Source organism: Schistocerca cancellata, chromosome 4 (genome assembly GCF_023864275.1).
Source record: "Schistocerca cancellata isolate TAMUIC-IGC-003103 chromosome 4, iqSchCanc2.1, whole genome shotgun sequence".
In the NCBI taxonomy this organism is placed as follows: Eukaryota; Metazoa; Arthropoda; class Insecta; order Orthoptera; family Acrididae; genus Schistocerca; species Schistocerca cancellata.
The window spans coordinates 280,302,022-280,329,778 of record NC_064629.1 but is presented as its reverse complement, the minus strand read 5'-3'; the positions used below and the strand labels follow the sequence as shown (position 1 = coordinate 280,329,778).

The window sequence follows — 27,757 nt, the reverse complement described above, 5'->3', positions numbered from 1 at the left end:
CAAGGCAAGCGCCAAGGGAAAAAAACTTCTGCGACAGTAGGATGGGTAGTAAAGGCAGTAGTGGCTTGCTATCTGCGACAGTGTATGCAAGGTGTGGTTACGTTAGTGCGAGGTATCATGCATCGTTACCTTTGTCGTTGCGGAAGCTCGTTGTGGGGCCTGCTGCAGTTGCTGCGTCGCTGTAACAGTTCAAGGTCGTCATACATTAGTGGGCGATTGGTCATAGATCGGCTCACAGACAGTGTACGGGGTGTGTGTGGCTGATTTCCCTGTGGTTGCCTGTTTTTCGGCGGGTCGAGCATCTGGGGTTACCAGTAGTAGCTGTTTTGCAGGGGCTTGCCAGTATTGTCGTGTTAGCGTGCTATGGACCAGAGGTGTTTAGTTCCTTGCCAATAGTGTCTTTGGTCTATTATGTTTCCATCTATGGTTGTGGTCGTAGTTACCCAGAGAAAGGATAAACGGGTTGCGCGAGTGTCTCGTGTTATTGTACAGTCGTGTGGAGAGTTGTTGGAATACCTGCAAGATGGCATCTAGCCGATATTCCCAGTGAAGGTCTGCGGTGCGTGTGTAGTGCGGAGCGTTGCTTATGATTCTGAGTACTTTGTTCTGTATGAGCTGCAGACGGTGCAGGCGTGTGGGCGCAGCGTATCCCCAGACAGGGGCTGCGTACGTCATCAGGGGTCGAATACGTGTGATGTACATGGACCTAGGCACCCTCCTATTCAATGTGCTACGCCTGTTAAGCGTAGGGTACAGTTGTTTGAGCCTTGCGTTTGCATTGTTGGTCACGTGTTGAATGTGGTCTCCCCCCCCCCCCCCCCCAGAGTAGTTTCCGGTCCAGCGAAAACGGAGGTATTTGACCTTCTCACGGAAACGTATTTGGCGTGCATGTAGTGTTATTGGGTTGCAGTGCTGATGTTTGCGCAGTAGTTTCGGTCTTCTAGTGAACAGAACGGCTTCGCGCTTGTCGACGTTTACTCTAACCCGCCATTTCACCAGCCAAGGCTCTGCCGCTGAGAGTGCAGTCTGTAGTCGTGAGTTAATGTTAGTCGGCTTTCAATCTTGTGCATGGATGGCAGTGTCATCGGCGAAGATTGCAACCGTTGTGTTGTGTGTAGCTGGGAAGTCGTTAATGTAGAGGTTAAACAGTAAGGGGCCCTAGGATGCTTCCTTGGGATACTCATGCCTGGATACCATGTCGTGTCAATTGTTTGCCCTGCGCGTCGGTGTTGAAACTCCTGTCTGTGAGATATGAGTGTATGAGACGTACAAGCTCGTCGGGGAACCCTGCGTCGCTGAGTTTGTGTATAATGCCGTTGTGCCATAGACGATCGAAAACCTTCTCGATGACCAGTTGCTTTGTTTGTGTTGTATCCATGTGTTACGTATTCAGTGACGTGGAGCGGTTGTTGTGTTATTAAGTGGTGAGTCCTGAAACCGAATTGCTCCGGTCTCAGGGTGTCATTTGTGATAGAGTGCCTGGTGAGTCGTTTTAGTATTACCTTCTCAACGATCTTGCTGGGCTCGCTCAGCAGACTGATGGGTTGGTAATTTTGTGGGAGGGAGTGGTCTTTCCCCGGCTTCCTGAACATCAGGACCTTGGCTGTCTTCCAAAAGGCGGGGAAGTGTTGGTGTTTAAGTATGGCTTTCGTGATGTGTGTTTGGTAGTCTACTGCTTTGTTCGTGAACTCCTGGAGACACAGTTTTGAGTGCTATTGTGACCAGGGGCCTTCCTAGTGGTGGTATGCATTATGGCCCATTTGACTTAAGCTGTACTAGCTTGTCAGATGATGATGTGCGCTGGTTGGGCCAGGATGCGTGTGACCTCCTGGTCGGTCGCAAGTGTGAATGCTGGGTCTGAGGGATCCAGGTTCGGTGTGAATGATGCTGCGAGTGTGAGGGCCATCAGTTCCGCTTTTTCTTCCGCAGAATATGCTGGTCCATTGGGCCCTTGTAGCGTGGGTGTGTACAGTTTCTCCCTGGCGAAGTTTCGGGCCATCTGCCACATGCCAGGTCGCGTGGTGTCCAGCCCTTCGAGTTTCTGTTCCAACTGTTGTGTTTTAAATGTTTGTATTTTGACCAGTATTATTCCCTGGAGCCTGTTCGTGTGCTGTTTGAAGTGCTGGCGCCTGGTACGCTGCCAATGTCTCCTGAGGCGGTTTCTCATTGAGATAAGGCCCAGGATCTCCTTGGGCAGGGCAGCACTGTGTTGTTGTTGTTGTGTGTGGATCGGTATGGTGTCGGTTATTGCGTCTTTGACGGCGCTGGTGAGGATTTCAACTGCCTCATCAATTTGAGCTGTCTCGTTAATCGCGTGGGTGGGTGGGATGTGACTGTCAAGCGTTTCCTTGAACAGCGTCCAATTTGCGCGCCTGTAGTCTAACATCCTGCGTTGTTCCATGTGCTGCAATGTTTCTTCAATGTACAGTATAACGGGTTGGTGATTTGAGGGCAGATCGTTTTCAACGGCAACACTGAGTGTCGTTGTTATGCCCTTGATAAGAGCCATGTCTATCATGTCTGGCCTGTGTCCCCTCTGGTAGAGAATGTGCGTCGGTTCGGTCGGCGCTAGTGTGGTATAGTTTCTTGCCATTGGAGTTTCATATACATGAGTTCCAGTCAGGGTGTTTTGTGTTAAGATCTCCAGCGGTGATTACGCGCGGTGATATATTGAGTATTGTGCTGGTGTCGCGTGTTTTGATGTTTTTAGGGCTGTGTATACTGACACCAGTGTAGTGTAGGCTCTGTTGAACATCACCCTGACGGCGGTTGCCTGTAGTTTTTAAAGTTCACGTTCAAATCGTTCAAATGGCTCTGAGCACTATGGGACTTCTAAGGTCATCAGTCCCCTAGAACTTAGAACTACTTAAACCTAACTAACCTAAGGACATCACACACATCCATGCCCGAGGCAGGATTCGAACCTGCGATCGTAGCGGTCACGCGGTTCCAGACTGTAGCACCTTTAACCACTTGGCCACACCGGCCGGCTTCAAGTTCAGGGAGCACAACGTTTGTGTGTTCTATGTCTTTATGTATGATGATGGCTGTTCCGCCATGACCAGAGCTGACGGGTCGGTCGGTACGATAGACGCAGTAGCCGGTGAAGTTTAGTTGGTTGTGTGGTTTGAGCATAGTTTCGCTCAGTAGTGCGATAAGGATACCCTTACTCTCCATGAGCGCGGCAAATTCCGCCCTTTTGTTGTTGATCCTGTCTGCATTCCAGAACAGGATCTGTGTCAGTGTCTGGTTGTTTGTGATGGGGGCCGGGGGTGTCATGTTATCCATGTAGGGGTGCGAACAGCATGGTGAGCGCTGTTTCTATGGCGGCCCAGTACTGCCCAGGTTGAGCAGCTATGAGCCACCTGATGAGTGTAGTGACAGCCACCGCGATCTTGCTAAAGGTCTGAGCAGTCATGTGCTGGGGGAATATTGTTGCCAGTAAACCCTGAAGTGTTATGTTGGTGTTGTGTGTGTCGGCCTGTGGCTCAGTTGTAGTGTTGGCGGCCACTGGTGCAGGTGTTGGCGTTGTGTGGGTTGGCGCTTGTGTTGCTGCTGTGTGGTGCATTTTGTAGTGCCTTTTTTCAGCTGTATTGAGGGGTGGCGTAGAGTGTGTGTGCTGATATCACTGGCTTGCTGACTGAATGCCTGCGTTTCAGTGTTCTGTTGTTGCTGGGTAGTTTGTTGTGGTGTACATGTGTTCCCACTCCTGTTACCTCATGGTCGCCTACGCTTTCTCTGGGTTCTTGGTTCTGGGGCTCCTTGTGTGCTGTGTGTGGATTCGCAGGCTGTGATCTCAGGGGGTGGGGTCGTGTTGTTTTGGGGAACTGGTGTTGGTACCGGTGTGGTTGTGGTGTTGCATATTGGCTGAGACGGTTGTGTTGTTGTCGCAGCGGTTGTGTTAAGTGTGTGCGCTGGGCGTGGAGGTTCCTCCGCTCCTCCAGGACGTGTGGCCATGGCAAACGATACTCAGTTCCTAACAGGGTTTGGTGTAGGCCTTGGACGTGGTATGGCGTTGGGTGGCCTCAATTTTTGAGTTTTGCGCCTCTTTGTATATGTTGCAGCCCCTGTAGTTGGCCGCATGGCCTTGACCACAGTTGTAGCAATGGCGTATGTTTTGATGGATAAGTGTACAGGCGTTGGATGCATGTTTGCCAGTGCACCCACGGCAACAGGGTGCCAGGTTGCAGCGAAGGCCTGAATGACCGAATCGCTGGCAGTTGTTGCATTGTTGGGGGTTCATATAGCTCTACCCTTACATCCATCTGCAGAAGGCTCTTTATCTGCAGAAGGCCGCGGGAGGTGGCCGTGTTAGCCATCTCGACCAGGTAGTGTGGTAGACGATTGTGGGAGTAGAAGACCATCATCTGGGAAGCACTTTTGCAGTCGAATTCCAGGAAGTTGAGCGCCGCTTGTACTGTTGTCCACTGGGGTCCACTCCCTTGACCACATACTGCTCTGTTCCTTCTTCAGCTGTTCTGTACATGTGGTGCTCGATCCCCTTTTCTTTGAGGAAGATAAGGAGATCTTTGTATTCATTGTTTGTTGATACGTACAGTGAGGCCCTATCCACAGAGTACTTTGTGTGAAGCGTACAAGGTGTGTGCCTTTCTGCGAATGTTGTGTTGAGGACACTAAGGTCCCCGTAGTTTTGTATTATGAGTGGGGGAAAACCAGTCTTTTGTTCTGCGGGCATAGCTGTGGTTGGTGTTTCTGTGGTGTTGTCGACCACAGGTCGGGTCGTGTTGGTTGTTGTGGCAGTGTCCCTAACCGGAAGTGTGGGTTTCAGTGTAGGCAGCAGCGCCTTTCGGCTGCCTAGCGAGTGTGGTTGCTCACTTGTTTGCGTAGTGTTTCTGAGTTTGCGTCGTGGGCCCTCCACCTGCCAGGGCACAGTGTAGTGGTGTTCTGGGTCCGCATCTACAGCCGCTGATTCCACCGCTGGAGTCAGCTGCCACAGTGGGACGGTTGTACAGGAGTCACCAGTTGCAGGTGAATGTAGTGTAATGTGAAGAGTGCTTGTCCGTGTGGGGGAATCACTTGGGCGCAGAGGTCGGTGATTAATTGATGCTGGTTGAGCAGTTCCTGTGCTTGCGCAGCGATCTGCAGATCCTTGTTGGCTAATACCTCCTCACCTCTTGTACAATGGATCAGTCATCTGTCTCACCATCATTCTATCCACGACAGTGCCTATGCAGCATTTTGGTGAGTAATATTCACACTTTTCTTAATATTTGTTAATGGATGTGTGTAGTCTTCAATCTGCTCATCCCACAATGATTGAAAATCAAACACGTGTTCATAAACTGTTTCAGTCTAATTTCACATGTAGAATCACCTCACAAATAATGTGACATTTCTGCTGGATCACCCTGTATATGTTCCTCTATACTGTAAATTTATTTTTACACTAAGTAATCCATAACACATTGCTGGAACGCCTTCTTAAGTCATACTGTTCTACAGATTCTTAGGTGGACACTTAACCATTTGTACGCATGAGTATCAATGACCTTTTCCAACAACTGTGTGTTGTATACCTCTCAGATACTCTTTATTTCTTGACTAATATGAATGAACATCTGCATTTTTTCTGGTAACGTATCTTTTATAAATGTTTCACTTTGTTTTTATTCAGAATAGTCCTAATATTATATTTTTAGAACAAAAAATTGTGAGTGAGGGTAGTGTTCCTTGCAGTTCTAGTAATAAAATGCTGGAAAGATGATTGTACCTTACAAGAAATACTGAGTCGGGTCAACTGTGTTGAGGAGGCAGATTTGATAGTGAAAGGAAATTTATTTGATGTACTGCGACATCATTCTCTAATAGCAGGTTCAATTCCCGCCTGGGTTGGGGATTTTTCTCTGCCTGGGAACTGGGTGTTTGTGTTATCCTCATCATTTCATCATCATCAATCATGACAGTGATTGTACAAATTGGACTGTGTAAAAACTGGGACTTGGTATGGGTGTTGATGACCGTGCAGTTGAGCACCCCACAAACCAAACATCATTATCATTCTTTAGTGTTCTCGAAGGATCCTGGGACAGTCAAAGATTTTTCATATCGCTTTTAAGTTAAGTAACACAAAATTTTTTTGTCAAGAGCTATCCCACACCACTGATTTACAAAGAGAGAGCTGGGGCTGAGAATGGGGAATCATTGCAGCATGGTGTCATCGAGCCTGTTGTCAGTTCCTATGATAGTTACAAAGAGAGGAGATAATATTAGATTTCTATTAGATTCAAGAAAGATAAATACAATTATTGCAGAAATTTTATGGTATTAGATTCCTGTCTTCCACCAATTTAAGAGAAAGCTATTGGCAAATTGAGTCATATACCCACAGATTTATGGCATTTTTTTGTTATGACTCTTGTTATTAATTTCAAAAGTTGCCCAATGGACTGAATGTTACTTTGGTTGTATATATTTATTAGAGGTTTTAACAGTATCATTCCAGCTGATTTAAAAAGATTGCCTACTTATGTTGACAATGTGTTTATTACTGCGAAGAGTTGGACAAAACCTAATGAGGTATTGGACAGATTGTTGAGTGCGCTCAAAGAGTGTGGTGTAACTGTTAAGTCAGAGTTTGGGAGTAGTTGAGCTGAATTTTTTGGACATATTGCGACTGCATCAGAGATTCAACATGATCCAAATAAGATTGGGGCCACTTGGGATTATCCATTTTCCACAATAAGGAAGCATATTCATAAATTTCTGGGATTAAAAAAAAGATGAAAGATTGATAAACTCAGACATATTCATTATGCTACCACTGTGTGTACTGATGGGTAAAAATACTCAATGGAATTTCGATGCTCAAGCACAAGCTGAGTTTGAGGGTGTGAAAGGGGCTCGTCTGGAGGCTCCTCTCCTGTCACATCCTGATCTGAGTAAAGATTCTTGTTTAGAACTGGACAGTTCTAAGACTGGTCCTAATGCTAGGGGTTTTCAAGCATTTGAGGCAGATGGAGTTACGAGCCATCATACTATTGTTTTTGCTTGTCAGGTGGTCATTAAGTGTAAACATAGCTGTTTGGTTACTGAGTTAGAGGCTTTTGCTGTTGCACTGGGAATTGTTTTGTGTCGTTGCAATTTGTTTGGTCAGGAGTACAAGGTCTACACAGATCACCGAGTGTTGGAGTTTTGATGCGTGCTCAAGCTGAAGAAATTATTAATGAACTTCAAATGATTCAACATCTTTACCACCAATTCTGGTTCTGAAAAATCAAATTCCACTGAATAAAATATAAGAAGCTGCTTCCACTAGGTTGAAACATAATGATACCATGAGATTAGCTTTGGAAAATGTCAGGAAGGCTGCTGAGAAGTGCCAGAAAAATGGTAAATGCGGGATGTCAGCGAAGTCATTCATGGTAGAACAGAAAGTGCTAATAAGTCTTACAAGTCATCCAGCTAGCATCATTTACTGACAAATATTTCCAGTCTATATGGAAGTATATAGAGAAAATGGTATTATATACACATCTAAAGGCTAATGCCTTGCAAGTGCAACAACTTCTCTTCATCGATTTCCCTCAATACTTCTAAGTTGGATTATCTTTCTGTCCAGCTTGTTCTTGTCATTTTCTGCAATATTGACACTTCAGCAGCTCGAAGTCAACTCTTTTACAATTTACCAAGAGATCAACTTTCACTTTCATAGAGTAGTTTACTCCATGGAAATGATTTTCTGTTACCTATATTCAAGTACTTCCTGGTTAAAATGTTTTTCTTAGTCATAAATGACTGTTCTAAAATGCTGTCCTTTTCTTCACTTCAATTAAGCATCTACTGTCCTCTGTCCTCATAATACTGAGATAACAAAACTTTCACCTACTTGTTTCTGATATCATCCGTTTTTATACCAGTTTTAATTTCTCCCCCTCTTTTCCTTACTACCATTACTTTTGTTTTCTGTTTGTACCCTTTTAATTTCCATAATTTAAGAGTGCCTGATAGGGCTTGCAACATTCTATTCATTTCTTTTTCAGAGTCTCCAACTATCATCATGTCATCAGCAAATCTAGTACAATGTTTCCTTTCACCACTGACTTTTATTCCCTTTGCCTGCTCCTTTACAATCTGAATAACTTTCTCAATGAGCACATTAAATAAATATGAGAATAGAGGACACCTTTCCTAACTTCTCTTTGCCTCTTCCTCCATGTCATTGATGTTTATTTTTGGGCTTTGGTTCTGAGACAGTTGATTAATCATTCTTCTACCCTTCCACTCAAGTCCTCTTCTTTTTTTTTAATAGATTTGAATATTAGTTCCCAGTTCACATTGTCAAAGGCTTTTTCTAAGTCAGTGAGGGGAAGGTAAGTTCTGTTCATATCCATAATTCTCTCCAATAGCATGCACAAGATATAAATAGCTTCTTTGTGCATCAAAATATAATTAAGGTTGAGACTCTTAAAAGTGCAGGTCTGGTGGAGTTCATCACATCAGTAATGTGAAAGAGTTCAGAGAGTCAAAATATGCAATCAAGTATTTGACTATGAAAGGTTGTCTGGAGATGTGAAGAACAAAAATAATGTGGAAAAGATGAAGTTAACAGAAGTTAATGAGGTATTATGAAACAATTAGTCATCAAGAGGAACTGTAGGATGAATCCAAAGAATAAATTATGAGTTGATGTTTTAGTACCAAAGAGTAACATGATGAAAGGGAACTGATATTGATTGTGGATAAGATTTGCTTTTCTAATTACTGCATTTTTGTGGCGTATATCATTTTGGTTTGTGTGTCAATTTTTGTTCTACAACTGAGTGATGTATTGTATTCAGTAGGTTATTTTGGAAAGGATATGCAAAAGGATGTAATTATTTATCTGAATGACTTACTTTTCAGAAGGAGAGGAGAGATGAATAAACACCACAATGGCATAATATAATTGTGTGTGCTTATCAGGTTTTAACTCACAGGTTGAGCTTATGTGAGAGAAGAATTATTGTTGCAATATGCAAAAGTGTGTAAATACATATGCTTGCATTTCATTTTGTAATAATGCACTGTCTGTTTCATATATAATGTATTCATAAACAAGCAGTAGTATTGATTTGACTTTGTTTAGATGGAGAGAGAGAGAGAGAGAGAGAGAGAGAGAGAGAGAGAGAGAGAGAGAGAGAGAGAGAGAATATTTTACCACATGGAGCCTTGTAACATTTCTTCCTAATTATAGGTTTTGCTTATTACGCTTATGTATAATTCACGCCAATCAGACATCCGCTCCAGGACTCTCTGCTCACGACGTGATATTCTTAAATTACTCAGTGCATACTACTAAAGAAAAATCTCACCTGGTAACCTACAGAAACCTAAAAAATGTTAACCATGCCGCTCTTCAAAAGGATTGCTCAGACATCCCTTGCCATGATATAAGCAATGAACCGACTTTAGACGGAAAAATTCGGGAATTATGTCACAAAATTATTGCACTGTATGATAAACATGCTCCTCAACGCACTGTCAAGGTAAAGAGAGCTCCCGCTCCGTGGCTCACCACTGAATTACGCCAGTTAATGAATAAACGTGATGCTGCACATAGGGCCTTCAAGCGTAACCCAACTCCCGAGGCGTACGAAGCTTATAGGAAACTCCGAAATAGAACCAAGCAAAGCATGAGGAATGCCAAAGTCAGACATGCCCACTCTGTCGTATGCGGTATAACAAAACCTGCTGCATTGTGGAAAAAGCTGCGCAGTTTCGGTACAGGGAAGCAAAGATCTGACGCTGTTTATCAAGCATCTGCAGAAGAATTCAACGATTTCTTCTCAACAGCTGTAAACTGCCACACAGCGACAAATTACGAGCCCCAAGATATCAATCTCTAGAGAGACAAGTTTTTCCTAAAACATGCAACTACCGGCACAGTACACAAGGCAATTATGAGAATCTCTTCCGAGGCAGTAGGAAATGATGGAGTGAGCATTGGCATGATTAAGAACGTCGTAAACACTATTACTCCAGTTATCACAGACATCTTCAACCTGTCTCTTGTCAGTAGTACATATCCTACTGAGTGGAAGCAAAGTTTAATTCAACCTATACCCAAGACTGACAACCCTAAGTCGCCAGGTGACTACAGACCGATCAGCATACTACCTGCAATATCTAAAGCCCTAGAATACATCGTCCATGAACAGCTGACGGATTACCTCAAAACTCATAACATCCACAACAAATATCAGTCAGGCTTTCGAAAGCACCATAGTACAGCAACTGCATTAATCAAAGTAACTGATGACATTAAACATGCTATGGACAGACGTGAAGCTACCATCCTAACACTGCTTGACTTTAGCAAGGCTTTTGATACAGTTGACTTTGACATATTACTAATTAAAATGAAACAGCTGAATTTCTCAAACAGCGCTATACACTGGTTCGACAGCTACCTCAAAAACAGAAGTCAACAAGTCATTTGTGGGTCGGAAAAGTCATGGAAAAACGTGCGCTCTGGAGTTCCCCAAGGCTCCGTCCTTGGTCCATTACTCTTCTCACTGTACATTAATGATATTTCTTCAGTGATTCACTCCTGAAACTACCATCTATATGCCGACGACATCCAACTGTACATAAGTGCAAGCCCCAAGAACATTGCTGACGCAGTAGCGAGTATGAACGCAGATCTTTGCTCTGTTTCTCGATGGGCACAGAACCTAGGTCTGAAACTAAACCCCAAGAAATCCCAGGTCATACTTATATCTCATCCAAAGTTAATCAGTTGGTACTTTCGTGAAACAGTCCCTCAAATACTCCTCAATGGTACCCAACTACCATACCAAAAAACAGTAAAAGACCTTGGAATAATCTTGGATGAACACCTAAACTGGGAAGAACAAACAGTCACAGCTTGCTGGAAATCGCTCTCCTCCCTACATGCAATTCAAAAATTTAGAAAAATATTTCCAACCCATGTTAAACAAAAATTAGTCCAAACACTAGTCTTGCCTAATCTTTACTACAGTGATTTAGTTCAACACGGCACAAATAGTGAAAATTCGAGATGCCTCGAGCTAGTGATGAATGCTTGCGTTAGATACGTATGCAATATACAGTTGTATGATCATATCAGTCCTTCATACTCCCAGCTAGGTTGGATATGCCCACATAAGGCACGCGATCTCCACACGATGTGCTTACTTCATCGATTTCTTAGCCACTGGTGCCCCCAATACTTATCTTCTCACATTAAACACCTATCATCATTCCACAACCGCAATACCAGATCGGATACGTCTAGCATCTTGGCTGTACCTTTACATAACACAAAATCTTTCTCTGTGTCATTCTCCATCTCAGCCATACGACTATGGAACGCGCTCCCCTGTGATCTGCGTCTTATCCAGAACCACTTAACATTCAAGAGGGAACTAAAGACTTACATATTAGGGATGGTATAGCCACCATTGTCGTGCCCCTCTCATCTTTTTCTTTCTCCTCTCCATCATAGCTTCGAATTTTACCATTCTATTTCTCTTCCTCTAACCTATCTACCTCTTCTATATCTCTTTCACCCCATTCTATCGTCTTATGTCTCTGCTTGATGAGAATAACTCACAAGCTGCAAGAATATAACGAGAAAATTCCCAACTAGCAATAGGACTGACATTCATAAAAGAAAAAATATGTTTACTTTCCTATACATAGTCATTACTATTATTATTATTCTTGATTATTATAATTATTTATTGATTGTTATAATTATCATTGTACTACTTTTATAATCTCTAATTTTGTTCTGTAACATTAATACTGTATAACATGTTATATGTCCTTAATGTTCTGTAGAAACTGAAATTTGTTGAATCTGAGTATGCCTGGTTTGGTGTAAGAGAGGGCCTGAAGGCCCTAATCTTGCCAGGTAAAATAAATGCATAAATAAATAAATAAATAAATAAATAAATAAATATGTACCAGGTGATCAGAAGTTAGTATAAATTTGAAAACTTAATAAACCACGGAATAATGTAGATAGAGAGGTAAAAATTGACACACGTGCTTGGAATGACATGGGGTTTCATTAGCGGGGGAAAAAAAAAAAAAAAAAAGGAAACGAAGTTCACAAAATGTCAGACACATGGCACAGGACAGCAAAACGTCAGTGACTGCGTATGACAATTGTGTATAAAAAGAGCTGTAATGAGAGAGAATCAGAGGCGCCAGCAGTTGCAGCATGTTGACGTTACCTGAAAAGGCGCTTTTAGTGAAGCTGTATTACCAGAATGGGGAATGTGCTCATTCAGCGTTACGATCTTATCGCCATAGGAAAGGGATTCAAATGGGTAAAGGTCCGTTGACAAATGCAACTGTGGCGAGAATGATTTCGAAGTTCGAAGCCATGGGTTGTTTAGACGATAGACCCCGTAGTGGCCGACTGAGCACAAGGCGTAATGCTGCTGAGACTGTTTGGTTGGCACTTAGGGGTACCCTCCGATGCTATCCGTACAAAATCCATCGGCATCATGAACTGTTACCTGGTGATTTAGTGAAGCGGAGGGCATTTGCGGTGTGGGCGTTTAAAAAGATGGTGGAAGATGATGATTGAGTAACGTGTTGTGGACCGACAAAGCTCATTTCATGCTCCAAGGGTCTGTCAACGCCCACAACCGCAGAATTTGGGCTACCAAAAATCCTAGAACTGTCGTGGAAACTCCACTGCATGACGAGAAAGTCACGGTATGGGTCGGATTTACCACATCTACCGTTATCGGGCCTTTTTTCTTCGAGGAAATGCGTGATTCTGGTTTTGTAACTGCTACCGTGACACGTGAGAGGTACACCGATACGTTACAGAATCACATCATCCCCAGCCTGGCTGATAAACACCTGCTGGAACGTACGATGTTTATGCATGATAGCACTCCACCCCATATTGCTAGATGCGTGAAAGATCTCTAGCGCGCGTTGTTTGGTGATGATCGTGTGCTCAGCCGTCACTTTAGTCATGCTTGGCCTCCCAGGTCCCCAGACCCCAGTCCGTGCCATTATTGGCTTTGGGGTTACCTGAAGTCGCAAGTGTATCGTGACCGACAGACATCTATAGGGATGCTGAAAGACAACATCCGACGCCAATGCCTCACCATAACTCCGGACATGCTTTACAGTGCTGTTCACGACATTATACCTCGACTACAGCTATTGTTGAGGAATGATGGTGGACATATTGAGGATTTCCTGTAAAGAACATCGCCTTTGCTTTGTCTTACTTTGTTATGCGAATTATTGCTATTCTGATCAGATGAAGCACCATCCGTCGGACATTTTTTGAACTTTTGTATTTTTTTGGTTCTAATAAAACCCCATGTCATTCCAAGCATGTGTGTCAATTTGTACATCTCTATCTACATTATTCTGTGATTTATTCAGTTTTCAAATTTATACTGACTTTTTGATCACCCGGTATATGAGACTGTGGTAAAAAAACAGAGCTTGTAAAGTTGTTGTACAAAGGCAGTATTGGGATTCATGGCTTGTTATTTATTATGTTTATATATGTATGGATATTCTACATGAGGCTTAGAACTACTGTAATCCTTTTGTAATTGTATTATATATACTATATACTAGTATACTATGGCAGTGCAAAGCCGAAGGCCCACTGCCAAGGTTGCCCATGTTCGGTCTTGCAACACATTTCTGGAAATACTGGCTGCTAATCCAGGAATTATTGACAGCTTGATGATAACTAACAAGGCACACTTCTTATTGTTAGGGGCAGTTAACAAGCAAAGCTGCCATTTTTGGAACACTGAGAACCCACAGAAAGTCCATGAACAGGAAGTACACAGGCCAAAATTAACAGTGTGGTGTGGACTCACTACAGATGGGATCATCAGTCCATATTTTTCGGGACAACAATTGTGCCACATGTACTGTGACTTCTGAATGATGTGTGTCCACAATTCAGAATTTTCTCATCCCTGCACTGCAACAGCATCAATGGCCAATAATGTGGTACCAACAGGATGTTGCAAGTGCACACACTGCCCATTTGTCAATGGATGAACTGTGTGAATATTTTCCTAACCAACTTGGTGATGTGGCTTGGCCAGCACCTTCACCCTATCTGACGGCTCCCAATTTCTTCCTCTGGTGGTTTCTTAAGTCCAAAGTGTTGGAAAATCACCCTGTAAACCTCCAGGCACCGGAGGCAAAAATCTGTTGAGAACTCATCGTTATACCTGTTGCTGTACTGGAGGACACTGTGTAGCAGCTTCATAGCTCATCTACATGAGTGCTCTGATAAGGTGCTCCTCATACGAATGATGTGACCTTTAAGGAGTGAGTGCTGTATACCACATGTAACTCTGAAGATTTACAAATGTCTGCATTTGTAGATCATGAAGACCTGTGTTTAAAAAGTTTTTTAAACTGTAGAGAAGGGGTTTCTTTCTGGATCATCCTGTATTTGTGAGTAATACTTTGTTGCTGGACTTTGTCAGCCAGCCTTGTGCCTGTCACCACATTGATGTGCAAGACCCTTTCAAGGATGTCTCAGCCTGTTACCTGCAGTAGCCTGCCTTTGTACTCAGCACCCTGTTCTGGTCAAGCTCACCAAGTTCCACCTCAGTGCCATGTCAGCCTCCTCGACCAAACTGCGAGTCAGCCAGGATTGTAAACTCAATCTCTGGTGCTTTCAGTAACTACTTCTCATACAGTGCAAAGATGTAGGCCTACTGAATGACATGTATGACAGTGTTGTGGACATATTCACTTCCCTTCATGCTTTCTTTATTCTTTGTATTTGGCTGTTAACTTTTCGAATGCCTTACCCGTACTGCAGATAATGGCATTTGCAGCAATTGTTTCTTTATAAACTGCAAAAAGCCAGTGAGTAATATCTAAGATCACATTGTTATTACTCTTGCTAATCAGATATGGTGGTTATATTAAGGCATGTTTACAATGAAGCAGAAAACGGGTTTCTATTTGCAACATGTTCTTGACAACCTTGTTCATTGTTTGTGTCTATCTCGACACTAGTGACAAACAAGTGTATTCGCATCATCTGCTGTGGTGAGCTTGTGCAACATTCCATGAACCATGGACCTTGCCATCGGTTGGGAGGCTTGAATGCCTCAGCGATACAGATAGATGTATCATAAGTGCAACCACAATGGAGTGGTATCTGTTGAGAGGCCAGACAAACTTGTGGTTCCTGAAGAGGAGCAGCAGCCTCTTCAGTAGTTGCAGGGGCAACAGTCTGGATGGTTGACTGATCTGGCCTTTTAACAGGAACCAAAATGGCCTTGCTGTGCTGGTACTGCAAACAGCTGAAAGCAAGGGCAAACCACAGCCATAATTTTTCCCAAGGGCAAGCAGCTTTACTGTATGGTTAAATGATGATGGCATCCTTTTGGGTAAAATATTCTGGAGGTAAAATAGTCTCCCATTCAGATCTCCGGGCAGGAAGTACTCAGGAGAATGTCGTTATCAGGAGAAAGAAAACTGGCATTCTACAGATTGGAGTGTGGAATGTCAGATCCCTTAATTGGGCAGGTAGGTTAGAAAATTTATAAAGGGAAATGAATAGATTAAAGTTAGATATAGTGGGAATTAGTGAAGTTCGGTGGCAGGAGGAACAAGACTTCTGGTCAGGTGAATACAAGGTTATAAATACAGAATCAAATAGGGGTAATGGAGGAGTAGGATTAATAATTGATAAAAAAAAATAGGAGTGCGGGAAAGCTACTATGAATACATTATTGTAGCCAAGATAGATACAAAGCCCACACCTGCCACAGTAGTTCATGTTTATATGCCAACGGGCTCCACAGATGATGAAGAGATTGGAGAAATCTATGAGGCGATAAAAGAAATTATTCAGATAGTGAAGGGATACCGAAAATTTAATAGCCATGGGCAACTGGAATTTATGACAGGAAAAGGAAGATAAGGAAAAGTAGCAGGTGAATATGGAATGGGGGGTAAGAAATGAAAGAGGAAGCCACCTGGTAGAATTTTGCACAGACCATAACTTAATCATAGCTAAAACTTGGTTCAAGAATGATGATAGAAGGTTGTACATGTGGAAGAGGCCTGGAGACACGGAAGATTTCAGATAGATTGTACAATGGTTAGACAGAGATATAGAAACCAGATTTTAAATTTTAAGACATATCCAGGGACAGATGCTGATTCTGACTACAATTTATTGGTTATGAACTGTAGATTAAAACTTAAGAAACTACAAAAACGTGGCACTTTTAAGGAGATGGGACGTGGATAAACTGAAAGAACCAGAGATTGTAGAGAATTTCAGAGAGAGCATTAGGGAATGGAGGAGAGAAATACAGTAGAAGAAAGAACGGAGGAAAGAAATACAGTAGAAGAAGAATGGGTAGCTTTGAGAGATGAAATAGTGAAGGCAGCAGAGGATCAAGTAGGTAAAAAGATGAGTGCTAGTAGAAATCCTTAGATAACAGCAGAGATATTGAATTTAATTGATGAAAGGAACACTGCAAGTTCTAAGTTGAAACAAGGCCCTGGGAGTAGACAACATTCCATTAGAACTACTGATAGTCTTGGGGGAGCCAACTATGACAAAACTCTACCATCTGGTGAGCAAGATGTATGAGATAGGCGAAATACGCTCAGACTTCAAGAAGAATATAGTAATTCTAGTCCCGAAGAAAGCAGATGTTGACAGATGTGGAAATTACGCCGAACTATCAGTTTAATGAGTCACGGCTGCAAAATACTAACATGAATTCTGTACAGACGAATGGAAAAACTTGTAGAAGCCAATCTCGGGGAAGATCAGTTTGGATTTTGTCGAAATGTTGGAACATGCGAGGCACTACTGACCCTATGACTTATCTTAGAAGATAGATTAAGGAAAGGCAAACCTACTTTTATATCATTTGTAGACTTAGAGAAAGCTTTTGACAATGTTGACTGGAATGCTCTCTTTCAAATTCTGAAGGTGGCAGGCATCAAATACAGGAAGCGCAAGGCTATTTACAATTTGTACAGAAACCAGGTGGTAGTTGTAAGCGTCAAGGGGGCATGAAAGGGTAGTAGTGGTTGGGAAGGGAATGAGACAGGGTGTAGCCTGTCCCCAATATTATTCAATCTGTATACTGAGCAAGCATTGAAGGAAACAAAAGAAAAATTCGGAGTAGGAATTAAAATCCATGGGGAAGAAATAAACACTTAGAGGTTTGCAGATGACATTGTAATTCTGTCACAGACTGCAAAGGACCTGGAAGAGCAGTTGAACAGAATGGACAGCGTCTTGAAAGGAGGATATAAGATGAACATCAACAGAAACAAAACGAGGACAATGGAATGTAGTCATATTAAATTAGGTGATGCTGAGGGAATTAGATTAGGAAATGAGACACTTAAAGTAGTAAAGGAGTTTTGCTATTTGGGGAGAAAAATAACTGATAGCAGTCGAAGTAGAGAGGATATAAAATGGAGACTGGCAATGGCAAGGAAAGCGTTTCTGAAGAAGAGAAATTTGTTAACATCGAGTATAGATTTAAGTGTCAGGAAGTCGTTTCTGAAAGTATTTGTATGGTGTGTAGCCATGTATGGAAGTGATATATGGATGATAAATAGTTTAGGCAACAAGAGAATAGAAGCTTTCGAAATGTGGTGCTACGAAGAATGCTGAAGATTAGATGGCTAGATCGCATAACTAATGAGGAAGTATTGAATAGAATTGGGGAGAAGAGGAGTTTGTGGCACAACTTGACTAGAAGAAGGGATTGGTTGGTACGACACGTTCCGAGACATCAAGGGATCACCAATTTAGTATTGGAGGGAAGTGTGGAGGGTAAAAATCATAGAGGGAGACCATGGGATGAATACACTAAGCAGTTTCAGGAAGATGTAGGTTGCAGTAGTTATTCAGAGATGAAGAACCTTGCACAGGATAGGGTATCATGGAGAGCTGCATCAAACCAATCTCTGGGCTGAAGACCATAACAATTTGCATCAAGAGCTACGCTATGTCTTTATGACATTTGGTGCTGCATTACTGATACTCAATGAATTAAGTCGACAAAGAAAATGACGTAGTCATCGTCAGTGCACCAAAACGTACTCTAAGACGAAGTGGCGGGAATGACATGCTTAGTGAATTTGGAAGACTGTTCTGGCTTTCGTAACTTCACTACTATTTCACTGTCAGATTTTGAAATTATGATCAATATTATAGTGCCAGTTGTTTCAAAGAGAAACACAAATTTCAGACAAGCAGTCCCCGTGAAGCAAAGGCTTTCAGTTACTCTTTGTTTTCTCGCAACATGAGATTTCTATCAAAGCCTTGCATATTCATTTCATATTTCAAAGCAGGCCGAACCTTAAATATTTCCTGCAGTTTGTAAGCTTTTGTTGAATGATTAACAGAATATGTAAAGATAATTCAGTTGTGTTACTATCACTGAGCTATATCACATAACCAGGAATGAAAGTGACATAAGTTGAAAGATGGCAGTTTTGAGTTTATCACATAATATGGGTACAATTAAAATATTACTACTCTATACATCATAATAATGTCCTTCAATACTTAACTGGAATTTAAAAGCAGCGTATACTATTTCAATATTAGTGTTGTATAGTTCTTTAAGTAAATTTTTCTGAAGTACTGCATTTTTTGTGTTTCATCACAGTTCTTGCTGGGATGTGATGCATTTTGTTGATTATGTATTTACTTTTATTCTTATATTGTTATATTAATATTTACAATGACAATACTACTTCATATTTTCATCCATAACCAAGAAAGTTTCTCCTGATTCCAAATCAGTAATGTTGTCAAGGAAATATTTTTACTATAAAGTCAGTTTGTAGTAAAAATATTTATCTTACTGATAAATCAGATGTATGTACAGTATCTAACAATCATTTTATGAGCATTGCTGGTGAATTAAACAAAAAGTTAGTTTCTACATGGAATCATATAACTTTCTTGGCGAACGCCTTTCCGAGATTGATGTCTGAAATACTCCTCTGTGGTACAGACAAGGGAGAGATTGAGTCAATAATTAAATCACTGAAGACTAAGCACTTAAATACTGTGCTGTACATGTTAGTTTCCTGAACGATTGAAGTACTCAGTAGTAAAGCCCCTTTATATAAAGGGAGAAAGGGATAATTTAGATAATTTTAGACCTATTTCTATGCCCTCAGTGTTTGATAAAGTTATTGAAAAGGCTGTGTATCTAAGGATAATTAATCATTTTATATCACACAATTTGCTATCAAATGTACAGTTCAGCTTTGGAAGTCGTTTAACAACTGAAAATGCTATATTCTCTTTTCTCTCTGAGGTACTGGATGGGTTAAACAAAAGGTTTCGAACACTAGGCATATTTATTTATTTATTTAACTACGGCGTTTGATTGTGTTGATGACAAAATATTGCTTCAGAAGCTGGACCATAACGGAATACGGGGAGCAGATCACAATTGCTTCACCTCCTACTTTAGCAACAGACAGCAACAGGTCATTATTCACAATGTTAAGAATGGGTGTGATGTGGGGTCTGAGTGAGGTCAAGTGGGAGGGGGGGGGGGGGGGGGAGGGTGCCCCAGGGATCAGTGTTGGGGCAACTCCTGTTCCATATTTTTATAAATGATATGCCCTCTAGTATTATGAGTAACTCCAAAATATTTCTGTTTGCTGATGAAACTAGCTTGGTAGTAAAGGATGTTTTATGCAACATTGGCTCCATTTCAAATAGTGCAGTTCATGACCTAAGTTCATGGCTTGTAGAAAACCAAACTAATGCTAAATCACAGTAAGACTCAGTTTTTACAGTTTCTAACACACAATTCAACAAAACCTGACCTTAAATTTCACAGAATGGGCATATGATTAGTGAAACTGAACAGTTCAAATTTCTAGGTGTTCATATAGATAGTAAACTGTTGTGGAAAGCCCACGTTTAGCATCTTGTTCAAAGAGTTAATGCTGTCATTTTTACTATTAGAACAGTATCTGAAGTGAGTGATCGTTCCACATGAAAATTAGTCTAATTTGCTAATTTTAATTCGTTTATGTCATATGGTATTATATTTTTAAGATAACTCTTCCCATTCTAAAAGGATATTTTTGGCTCAGAAATGGGCAGTAAGTGGTGTAAGTTCACAAAACTCTTGTTGACCCCTGTTCACACGTCTAGATATTTGACAGTGGCCTCTCAATATATATATTCCTTACTGTCAATTTTTGTTAACAATATTAGCTTATTACCAAGAATAAGCAGCTTTCACTCAGTTAATACTCAGCAGAAATGCAACCTGCATTTGTATCAGATTTCCTTAACTCTTGTGCAGAAAGGTGTGCAGTATACTGCTGCATTCATTCTCAATAAGCTACCACTCGAATTCAAAAATCTTAGTGGTAATCCACGTGCTTTCAAATCAAAACTAATGAGTTTCCTCATGGGTCACTCCTATTCTGTCGGGCAGTTTCTTGAAAATTAGATGATTCTTGTTGTATTGTTGATTGCATTTAGTTAAACTTATGGATTGACCTTTTCGGGTTCATAAACATTTTATTTTTATTTGTGATTACTTTTATGTTGCAATTTCATGTACTGACACATTCCATGACCTTGGAGACTTGCTCCTCAATTTGGTCCTATGGAACTTGGTGAGTAAATAAAGAAATAAAATTAATGTGACATGTGAATCTTAAGCTGAAAGTGATGCTGATGATCCCCCTGCCATATCCATGTTTACTGTTGGACGTTGCTGCCTCCCCAGTGCATTCAGTTCTTCCTCTTAAATATCATCACACATGCCTTTTGTGGCCACTGCCCTTTCATGATGTTGAAGCACCTTCAGTTTACTAACAACAAATTTTTTAAAACATAATCAAGGATGAGTAGTGTGTGTATGGTAACAATTAAAATGGCAACTGTTGCCTGTTTTTGACTAAAAGTGTAACCAGTGAATTATACTTTCAATCAAAGGAAAATAATTTGGTTACTGGCTTGACAACACTGTTTGTTTAGCATTCCCTAAAAGTTTCATGCAGAGCCTCAGTTTTTTAAGTTATCCTTCCCTGTCTACCATTCATTCAGCCAAGGTAGCAGAGTCTGCAAAAATATTGGGGTGCTATGCCTATAGAGCCATTGTTGCCTGTATGTTTCCACTGTCCACATTAACTATGCATGTTTATATAAGAAATGATCACTAAAGACACACTGCATTAGTACTGACTTTCTAAATTTATTCGTGAGTCGGATATGATTATGAAACACACACAGTACTAATCTCCTGTAAATTTCCCCTTTCACAAAAACGCACACAAATTTCTCAACATGAAAGCTGCACTAGGCAATATGTACCATATCTACAATGGTTTATCCCAGAGCACTAGGGTACTAGCAAACGTGATAGCCATACTTTGATGGTGTGGCTACTGTGGCTGCTCCATAAAGGGGCTTGCACACGCTCAGTATTTATTGAAAATACTGGTTTGCCCAACCTTCACTACATCAAAGTGACATACACTATCAGTGATACTGTCACTCTGCAATGCAATTTTACAAGGCTAAGATGTCAAACACCCAAAAGATAGCATGTGGTGCAACTATATTAGCTATAGCTGGTGAAATTAAAAGCAAGGGTGGTAACATTAAGAGTGCAATGTGAACAGTGTTAAATACGGAGGAGAAAGCAGATAGGTGGAAAGAGCACACTGAAGGCCTCTATGAAGGGGAGGACTTGCCTAAGACAGGATAGAAGAAGAAACGGGAATCAACAGGGAAGACACTGGGGATCCAGTACTAAAGTCAGAATTTAAAAGAGCTTTGGAAGACTTAAGATCAAATAAGGCAGGAGGTATAGATAACATTCCAATGGAATTTCTAAAATTATTCATGGATGTGGCAACAAAACAACTATTCATATAGACATGCAGAATGTCCAAGATGAGCAATATACCATCAGACTTACGGAAAAATCATCCACACAATCCCAAAGATTGCAAGAGCCAACAAGTGCGAGAGTTATCACACAATGAGCTTAACAGCGCGTACGTCCAAGTTGCTGACAATAATATACAGAAGAATGGAAAAGGAAATTGACGATATGTTAAATGTTGACCAGTTTGGCTTTAGGAATGGTTAAGGCACCAGAGAGGCAGTTTTGATGTTGCAGTCGATAATGAAAGCAAGACCGGAGAAAAATCGAGACATATTCATAGGCTTTGTTGACATGGAGAAAGCACTGGACGATGTAAAATGGTGCAAGATGTTCAAAATTCTGAGAAAAATTGGGGTAAGTTATAGGGAAAAATAAGAGCGGAAGACCGAGAATGAAGTACTTGGATTGAAAAGGATGTAAGACAGGGACTTAGCCTCTCAGCCCGTATACACATTGAAGAAGCCACAACTGAAAAAAAAAATAAAATATTATATATATAATAGAAGGAAACATATATATATATATATATATATATATATATATATATATATATATATATACACACGGAAACATTCCACATGGGAAAAATATATCTAAAAACAAAGATGATGAGACTTACCAAACAAAAGCGCTGGCAGGTCGATAGACACACAAACATACACACAAAATTCAAGCTTTCGCAACAAACGGTTGCTTCGTCAGGAAAGAGGGAAGGAGAGGGAAAGCTCTCCTTCCCTCTTTCCTGATGAAGCAACCGTTTGTTGCGAAAGCTTGAATTTTGTGTGTTTGTTTGTGTTTGTTTGTGTGTCTATCGACCTGCCAGAGCTTCTGTTTGGTAAGTCTCATATCAATGACAAGATTCACTGATGCCATTGCTAGCCTCTGTGAAAGTGAAGAAGAATTACAGCATCTGTTGAATGGAATGAACCTTCTAATGAGTACACAATATGCGTTGAGAGCAAATCAAAGGAAGACTATAGTTGAATCAATGAATGATGGTGGGCCCGTGCAGGTCCATGCAGTGTAGAGGTGCAAACGGGGACTGCAGTGTTGCCAGTTACAAACAACAGCTCGGGTATGCACATAGAGCTGTAGACGCCAAACAGTTTTTAAACTTGTGTTTACGGGGTAGCGGGCACAGAGAAAGTTATTTGGTGAATTTTTATTCAGTTTGTTGCGATTTGTCTCAGACTTAAGCTCCCACTACCTCATGACTATCACTATGAGATAGTCGGATCAAAAGGAATGAGACATGAAATGTTGTCTGGCACAGCAAGTTAAGATGCTTCATCCTGAGCATTTATGTACAGGGAAGCATGAATGCTTGTGTCCAATGACAAAATTCAAGTTTACAGATAGTTATTTTCATAAACCACCAGAAAATTGCTGTTGTGCAGTGCTTAACTACTTCCGACATGGACACAGTCTATCACAAACTACATGTTATATAACATTCTGACTGAAATAATACACATTTTGCTTTTTTAAAAGCAGCTCCACTAAAACAGTTGATAAAGTATATGAAGTCAGTTGTGGACTCATAAAAACATAAAGACTAAAATTTGTAGTGTGTTAGTGAAGTTCAATGTGGCAAAAAGTGAGCTTATTTGAGTGTGTGTCATACACAAACAGCAATTATTTGCTAAAATATAGATTTGTCAAGATAAATGTTAAATATGATTATACAACTGCTGTGATGTACAAAACTACAACAGGTAATCAAGTGGCAGTACAGAAGCCAAAATACTGTCCACTGAAGATGCTTCAAAATAAAGCCAAATGTAGCTGGTATAAATAAGACTTATTACAATTGCAAAAGAAGAATATACCTCATTATTACTGGCAAAACTGCAACTCACCTTCAGTTGCTTTTAGTCACTGCAGTCCATGTCAGTGTCTGACTCATCTCATCTTAGAGTGATGATAGGGTCAACCAGATTATCAATTAAAATTTCAGTGTCCATGTCCTACTCCTGTAGCCGTTCTGCATTCCAAACATATTTGGCCCATGCTGAAGGTGTTATGCTGTCTAGTGCTTCATGCAAAAGCCTCTCTGTGTCAGCAATTTTAAATGTTGTGTTTCATGCTGTGACATACCCTTTCACTTGGGCCCCATGAGCTCTATCACATTGTATTGGCAATGTTGTTGTGGCAAGCGCAAAGCTGTACGTCCATTTTCCTGTGTAATACATTTCATTTCATACACTTTCACACAAGAATTATGAAGCTCTACAAGATTTAACAGTTCAGTCAGAGTCTGACGGGCAGTGTGCGAAATCGTCTTACTTTCAAGCCACAGCATATCGGCTTTTTTTTGTACTTGTTGTACAAACCTTGTCAACAACAACTGAGTGACAACTCGCATTGTCCATAACAATCGCTGAGTTTCCCGGCAAGTAAAGAATAACCTGTTTCCTAAACCATAATGTAAACGTCTTCGAGTTCATTTCAGAATGATTTTCACTTGGGTTGCCCTTTTTTGCCTGGAACACTAATTTTCTTTCTGTAATGAATCCGGAAGCCGAACCAGTGTGAAGCACAATTATTCATCAACAACTGGCACTTAAAAACCACCCAAACCATCACTCAGTTTCCAACATGCTTTCCTTGTAGGATTCTGGTTTACCCATGTTTCGTTCAAGTAAAAAAGTTCTGATTGCCATATTTTCTGTTTCAAGAATGCTTATTAAAAACTGTGTCCTTTAAGCAGAGATATCAGAATGTTCCATTAAAAATTTTCTTCATTTGTATTTACATATTTGAACCCAATTCCTTTTGGTATTCTTTGCACTGAGGTAACACTACCTTTGAAATTTATAGTTTCATGAATTTTCAACGTAATTCTTTTAACAGTAGGAAAATTGCTTGTCATGTACATATTTAGCACAACTTGTCTAATATCATCTTTGTCCAAATCGTCAAAATTCGTGACAGGCTTCTCACAACTGTGATGTTTCACTGGCGACCTGAAAACTGGGCTTCCACTCCTCTGGCAATCCACTGAACAGTTCTCAAGCTGACATGACTCATTTCTGCTGTACATTCCTGATATCTGAGAACATCTGTGACAGGTCCACTGTTTGATGCTTCGTGCTTGAAGAAATTATGTCTCTCGCTCGCTTATAGAGAATTTGTCGCTTACCACCGCCATCAAGCATGACAAATCCCAACAAACTGAATAAAAGGTCACTGAATAACTGCCACAACCATGTTTAACACTTGCAATGGCCAAGACATTCACAGCAGCGCACTAAGAAAACTGCTGAATGTTCATTGGGTGTTGGAGGATGACTAGAACAGTGAGAAATTTATCATAATTGGTGATCATTAAGTTGATGAAGAGAAGCAATTCTGTTACCTACGCAATAAAAATTTTGTTTTCCACTTCGTGTTGTTATTTGCTGGTTATCATTATCTTTGTGATAGCTAGTTAGACTATGTATTTATTCAACTTTTTTAAAGATCTTGATATGAAGAGAGAGTCAACACTTCCTTTAATGCAACTACATTGTCCTCTGTAAATGATGGGACGTTTACAAAAAGAAATATTCTCATATTTGTGTGTTACCATTTTTTATTCATCTTATCATTGATGAGGTTACCATTTTATTGGTTAACACCACTTTTTTAATAATACACTATCCATATAAAAATATTTTTTTAATAGAATGAAGACGATCGCAACAGAACTGACCCTAGGAATAAAGACGTCACATTGAAAACATCAACAAAAAGAAAAAAGCTAGTAACAAACAACAAACTTGCAAGGAGTAGTGAGAAATTTAGTTGGAGCTTCCTGTAAATGTTCTAAAAAGTGTTTTAAACAGATTGGGGAGAAGTTTATACAGAGTATGAACAAGTCATTCTGAAGTCCCCAAAGGGCTTCAATAGACAAAATGCTTATTTGTTTGGTTCCATGCAGCTAGAACCAATGCCACCTAGAGAGAAGCCCTATGCGCTGAGCAGCTCGCCTGCCAAGAGTAGTCATACAAGTTCTGTCCATTCAAGAGCAGCTTCTACTGGCAGGCACTTCTAGAAATGCTTTTCTCTGGCTACATATTATATTTCTAGTATCGTACATTGCTATTTCAGCAAAATTTCTCTAATATCAATTATTTCACATGCTAATACATTGAAACTTACCTGTTTTTACACTGCAAGTCCAAAACTTGTAACGGGATTGATGGCTTCATTAGGCCAATACATATGTTCTTAACTACACACAAATTAGCAGTTTTAATAATGAAAACATCAAGATCTTTCCGTGTGAACTCCATCAATACAAAATTTAATTTAACATTGATGATTCGGAATTTTGCATATCTCATTTTATTCTATCAAAATGATGAAAAATCCAAAATTGAATATTTTTTGTGCTTTTTATTTTAGAGTTAATTTTTAAATGACCAAAATTCTGCCATTTTTGTCTTGCTTTCAAACCTTAAAAAGGCCACAACCCCAAAACCATTTGACTTACAGACCACTTTGTACCACTTTATCTTAAAGATGTGTGTCACTTTACTAGATTCACAAAAATGCTGAATTCTTCCAAACCCACTTTTTTAATCCTTAAAATTTCAAAATTAGAGTTTCTTTAAAATTGTTACTTACACACTATTTTTAATGTATGCACTAAATCTCATGATGGTATGCCAGTGGGAACATATTGAAATAAATTTTATTTTACTGCAATTTGCTTTGCCAACTGTATTACAACTTTTGCAGACTGGTTCATGGGAGTTACGTTAAAATGAAATAAACAAGTTACTTGTGGTAGCAGTTTTTGCAGAGGCTGTATATAAATTGCAGTAGTTTAAAAGAAAAAGGCCTTTTGCAAGCTGCACATTAAGTGTTTTTTATTTAACTCGTGCACACAGACCCAATCTGCCTTATTTACGAAGTGTCTTCAGTGGGTGTCAGATCAGTTTCTAAAGCTGTTTGGCTTAAAAATTGTAACTACCAACAGAAAATAAATACTATGGAATAAATAATAATAAAACAAAACCATTCAATTTTATTGACACAACGAGCTTCAGGAGAAATCAATTGTTGAAAGAAAATTAACAAAGGACTGGAAGGAGAAAGGGGAGCAGGTTGCAGCAATGCAACACATGTAATGCACAAGTCAAGCATACATACAGCAGCCTTTTAAAAATAGTAGTAGTGGCATTTTCCACAGCATGCAATAAGATTCAGTACATTCTGAAGGCTCCAGCACTAAACTTCACTGGTAGGCATTACGGTGTTTGAATAATGGTTATTTAAAAAGTGTTGCTTTAAACTAATGAATTTTAAATTTTTGTATCTCTTATCTGTTTCATCTTTTTGATAATTGTGATTTATCCTTCTATGATTTCTTAAGAAGACAAACTGTGGATAAAAAATGGTCAAAATTTTGTTGTAATCCCTTAGAAAGAAACTTACACTGCATAAGTAAATGTCGTGGAAATGTAACTCATGGACGATTAATCTGAACTTGCATATTTAAGAAAGACTTCATGTAGAGTGAAATAATCTAATGAAAGAAAATCTGAACTACTGATAATTGAAAGCAAAAAAATCTTATGGAATGGTACAACTGAGTTGAAGCATGTCAAATGGCCCTGAGTTTGTGGATGCTGGAGAAGGCTTGTATTTGTTGAAAGTGTCTGCCTTCATTACAGAAATCCTCAGTAATAAGGAAATGTATCATCTCAAAAAATAATGTAAATATAAAGCTGACAAAATAACATTGAAATTAAGTGAAACCTTCTTTCAGGAAAAAACTGGTGAAAACCAGGAAATACTTGGCTGTGATGATACACAAACAGAAACGATTGACAAGTTTAAACACAACTAGTAAAAATGAA

At 40.3% G+C, this 27,757-nt stretch overlaps 1 long non-coding RNA gene across 3 annotated transcripts in view; it reads right to left on the bottom strand.

The window, feature by feature from the left end:
• Positions 1-27,757, bottom strand: part of LOC126184564 (uncharacterized) — a 94,164-nt gene that overhangs the window by 22,514 nt on the left and 43,893 nt on the right. For 2 of the 3 annotated variants that reach the window (XR_007536840.1, XR_007536843.1), the window contains exon 5: positions 130-179. The exons of the other annotated variant lie outside the window; for it this stretch is intronic. This is a non-coding gene — a long non-coding RNA (uncharacterized LOC126184564). The remainder of the gene's footprint in view (positions 1-129; positions 180-27,757) is intronic. 3 annotated transcript variants of the gene reach the window in all.